Source organism: Tachypleus tridentatus, chromosome 12 (genome assembly GCF_004210375.1).
Source record: "Tachypleus tridentatus isolate NWPU-2018 chromosome 12, ASM421037v1, whole genome shotgun sequence".
Taxonomy (NCBI): Eukaryota; Metazoa; Arthropoda; class Merostomata; order Xiphosura; family Limulidae; genus Tachypleus; species Tachypleus tridentatus.
Genome location: NC_134836.1, coordinates 112548933 through 112554297, shown reverse-complemented (window position 1 = coordinate 112554297; position 5365 = coordinate 112548933). Strand labels below are relative to the sequence as shown.

The window sequence follows — 5365 nt, the reverse complement described above, 5'->3', positions numbered from 1 at the left end:
TTGAAACAATCAATAAACTAAAGACTATAGAAACGAAAGACGATGGAAAGACAACAAAAGAAATGTGGATTAGTCTAAACAACATACATTCCAGAGTTTTCTTTTCCCAAATAGTGATTGCTTCAAATATAAAGTTCAACGATAAAAACAGTCGATTAACAAAAAAAATCCCCGTCACACCAAACATGTTCATCCTTTCAGCTGTTGGGGCGTTATAACGTAACGATCAATCTCACTCTTGGTAAAATAGTTTAAGTTCAAGAGTTGGGGCGGGTTCTAACTCTGCATGAATTGAGCATGTTAAAACCAGACATCTCTAAAAACAGATATGTGCATAGCTCACTCCCCGCAGTGACCGAAGCGCATGCTGTAGCTTTGCGCTAAAAACAAACACTCAGAAATATACTGCACCCTGAGAGAATGTAAACAAAATATATTTGTATATTACTTATTTTTAGACTAGCGTGTGTGTGTGTTTTCTTACAATAAAGCCACATCGGGCTACCTGGTGAGTTTACCAAGGGAAATCGAACCCCTGATTTTAGCCTTGTAAATTCGTAGACTTACCGCTGAACCATCGGGGAAATAGACTAGCGTCTTCATCCAACAACAAATAAAATAAATACTTTTAAGTGTCTCATATTAATTAAAGTATGGTCCCTTATGAATGTAAATATGTCCCTCCTTAATATCTTTGTGATCCATTATTATTGTAACTGTGATCCCAAGTTGACATAATTGCAGTTCTTAATCACATCAACTGCGACTACCAGTTAATGTATTTGTTATCCCTGGTAAACATTAACGTGATCACTTATAATTAGGTCCGAATATTCAACAATACAGGTATGGTCTCCACCCCTGTAAATGTGATTGTAACCACCGAGTAGTGACCAATCGTTCTTGGAAAGATGTGAAATCAGAGTATGGTTTATTTTAGATAATTAACAAAATGGACAAAATGTTACCTAATTTTCCTGTGTTAAAAGCGTATCTTTCCAATTATTCTTATTTACCTTCCTTACATGTCAAATTTCTTAACGCCAGTAACTATGACATTAATACCACGTGTTCTTTTAACCTTTCCCAAGCTGACAGTACAATCAACGAAAGAAATGTTTTTCTCCTTTCTTTTATTTCTTTAATATTGGGTTTCCTTACTCTAATCACAGCAACTGGTAACATCTTCGTTATTGTGGCCATTTTAACGGATCGAATTCTTAGGACGATTGGTAATTATTTAATTCTTTCTCTAGCCTTGGCAGATTTAATGGTAGCTTGTCTCGTGATGCCTTTAAGTGCTGTTTACGAGATTATGCAAGAATGGCGGATGGGACCGCTGCTGTGTGAAATATGGACGTCTTGTGACGTGTTGTGCTGCACAGCGTCCATTCTTCATCTGTTGAACATCGCTGTTGACCGATACAGAGCAGTCACTCGTTTGCATTATGTCCGACAGAGAAATTCGATGGACATTGGGCTTATGATTGTATTTGCTTGGGTTGTTGCAATAACGATTTCGTTGCTTCCTGTCTTCGGGTGGAAAGACAAAAACTTCCGAGATCGGATAGTGATAGAAAAGAAATGCCTAATCAGTCAAGATATCGCTTATCAAGCGTTTGCCACATGCTCGTCGTTTTATTTGCCTCTAGTGATCATTCTTATTCTCTATTGGAGGATATTCAAAGAGGCTCGTCAAAGAATCCGCAACAAGCCAGGAACTACGATTTCTCTTTTGGTCAGACAATCGTACGCAAAATGTTCAGAGCCAACTACCAGCGACTTTACAGAAACGACAAGCGTTTCTACACCATTTTATTCAATGGATTCAACTTCTGGGAGCTATACTCAAACACCTACAAAGACCAAAAGAATGAAAGAAAACCAGCTGCGTATTGACACTTTTTCCAACAGACAACCACGAGATCTGGAATCCAAGCGCGAGAAGAAAGCTGCAAAAACACTTGCGATAATTACTGGTGCGTTTATCGTATGTTGGATGCCATTCTTCATTTTAGCATTCATCATGCCCATCTGTAAAAGCTGTCACTTTGATGAAAGATTTTTTACGACATCCCAGTGGTTAGGTTATACTAATTCAATGCTTAATCCAATTATATATACAATTTTTAGCCCAGACTTTCGTCAAGCATTTAAGAAAATATTATGTGGTATCTCTCAAAGAAATAGAACCGATTTATAATTATTTTATTGAAAATATCTAAGTCATCATATTTGATTTCAGTTTATTACACCGAGAAGCGATTTTCAAAAGATATAAAAACATACAAACTTATCAGAATATGCATTTTTACGCGTGTATCAGAAATAAACTACTTGTCCGTTGAATCTGGAAAAGGAAAGAAAAACATCTGAAAAATTCCAGTATTTTGGTCACGTTTTATTTTGTGCTCAAAAATGTAGAAATATTTTTAAACTAGCCAGACAATTTAATACCAAACAAATGCTTTCGAGGTATTTATTACATTAATTTTTAAATATCACGAAGACTGGGAATTTTTAAATTGTATCGAAGAGAGCGCTTCAGCTCTATTTTCGAAATGCCACAGATACGTACTTTCTAAGTGAATAACCAAAATATTCTGATATGAAGTGTAGCCCTAAATGATACTTTTTTTATTATATTACACATAACAACAAAGGAATAAAACTGGAAATTGAAAAGACTTCTATTATGCACATATAAATCTAGTCTAATATTAGAAAGTATGTTCACCAGCTATAAATATTTCTCATCTACGATTACGAGTTCATGTGTTGATAATAAAGTGTGATTTATTATGATACTGGTATTCTTCATCTGAATGGCACTGTAAACACACATGGAGTGGACCTGTAATCTGGTAAGAAACTGAATTGACGTTCCTAATTTTGAACTACTAGAGCTAATAGTTACTGTCACTCTTATTATCTAAAGTACGGATTATATTTTGAAACATCAGACAAGCCTTGACCCTCCTAATGTAGAGTCCAAGAGGCCAGCCATTGGATCACACCCTGCTTCAATTTGTTTTATGATCAGAAGTCCTTATTTCTGTTGATCTGTAATTTTCAGGCGTTGAAAATAACCGTTAAATAATTATCATAGGCGTAAAAAAACATTTTTAGCTAACAGAAAAAAGAAAACATGGTTTGCTCTAATTATACGTGGATATATAAATATCTTTACATATATATATATTTAAACTAAGACATAATACTCTCTACTACTTATTACTAAAATATAATTCAGTATTGGTATATTATATTAACTCTCTTCTAAACTTCGCATATAACATTTACGATGTTTATTTCTTTGTTCCCTGTTCTTTACAAATGGAATATTTTGTCCTGTAGTTCCTTAAGTGTGTTTATTGTCTTTATTATATTGTTGTACGTTTAAAGCAAATAAATCCAAACAAATATATTTGTACTTTAAATCTTAGAAATAAACTAGATTTCTTGTACATTAAACTCAAACTTTTTCTTAATGGCTGTCACATCAAATCTTAAAAACGTGTCTTTCTAACAATAATTTTTAATTGCAGAATAACAGTTGCATGACAATTTATACTGTATCGTGTCAACTTTAACAAGCTAATCCTAATCTCATGCAAACCCCCAAAACTGCAGTTTTAAATATTTCATAATAATTGTTTTGAATAGATATATTAAATGTGATAATAATCAAACACACAATAATAAACATTAAGCATTCACACGAAACAATGTTAATTGTTAAAATATATTGGTATTTTTCACATTGATTTCAAGAACAAGTTATTTTGCTAACACTAATTTGTACTTACATATGGGATATTAACTTCCGGTAATTATTAATTTGAGATGTGTTGGAAATGTTTCCTCAGATGTAAAATAAGAAATAAAGAATGTTTACTTAGTGCTTTTTTTAAATAAATTAAAGACTACGTTAACTTTACGTGTAAATAAAATGAAATCCCCATTTTGGATTAAAAATTTTAAAACAAATTGAAAACATTGGCTTATTTTTAAAAAATGTGACTATGTAACAGGTTTCAGTTTATATAAGTGGTAAAACGTACCCACCACAATTATCGAAAAATGATTGATGTAAAACGTGATTCTGAAACGGTTTGAATTTTTTTTTCAACTAAAAGGATAAATTCAGTCTACGTAATTAATAATCTTTAACTAATTTGAATAAATCTATTCAATAAATAATTTCGAAAAACTAACTCAAATTAAAATTTATGTCTAAATAATTTAAGACTAATAACTAATTTTGAAGTAAGGTGAAAATGTTCATTAACAAGTAAAAATACGGGATTTAGTTGCTCAAAATCAAACAAGCTTTCACGAGAACCATGAAGAAAACTTGAGAGAGTTGAAAAGTTAATAACCTCATTACAGATTAATAGCCATAATTTCAAGTACAAAGAAAAATTCGAATTAAATAATTTTATTATTATGAAAAGAATGGTTTTTTGGAATTTCGCACAAAGCTACTCGAGGGCTATCTGTGCTAGCAGTCCCTAATTTAGCAGTGTAAGACTAGAGGGAAGGCAGCTAGTCATCACCACCCACCGCCAACTCTTGGGCTTCTCTTTTCCCAACGAATAGTGGGATTGATCGCCACATTATAATGCTCCCACGGCTGGAAGGGCGAACATGTTTGGTGCGACGGGGATTCGATGTACTCCAGTGATCAGAATACTCAGACTGTGAATCCGAAGGTTCATGGTTTGCGACCGGTTGTTCCGCGCATCGGAATTATGGAAATACTATAAGAACTATTCGGTCAGACAAGAATTGCCCAAAATTTTACGATGTTGGTACTGCTGACCATCTATCCTTCCCCTATCAGTTTAAAATTAGGGAACCCTTGGGTATCGTTGGACAAAAGTCTGAACCATACACACACATTTGATATATTTTCGTGACAAACCCCTTAATTTTCATGGTATATATTAAGGTGGTATATATTTGTGGAAGTAGTTACTTTATAACGAGAACTTTGAAGGATGATAAATAGAAGAGAAATCCACAAGACGTTATAATGTGACGATCAATCCCACTATTCGTTGGTAAAAGAGTAGCCCAAGAGTTGGCGGTGAGTGGTGATGACTAGCTGCCTTCCCTGTAGTCTTACACTGCTAAATTAGGGACGGCTAGCACAGATTGCCCTCGAGTAGTTTTGTGCGAAATTCAAAAACAAACAAACATTTATTATTCCATTTAAAATGTTTCAAGCTGTTATATCTAATAACAATCATTACTAAACATATGGTTTTTTAAGAGTAAAAGTAGGAATATACACAATGCGAATATATAATGATCTTAGTCTGGAAATATTTCATAACAGCTGCATTACGAAAAAGTACAT

At 33.5% G+C, this 5365-nt stretch overlaps 1 pseudogene; it reads left to right on the top strand.

The window, feature by feature from the left end:
- Nucleotides 1-952: 952 nt before the first annotated feature.
- LOC143235727 (5-hydroxytryptamine receptor pseudogene) lies at nt 953-2203 on the top strand (annotated as a pseudogene).
- The last annotated feature ends 3162 nt before the right edge of the window (nt 2204-5365 follow it).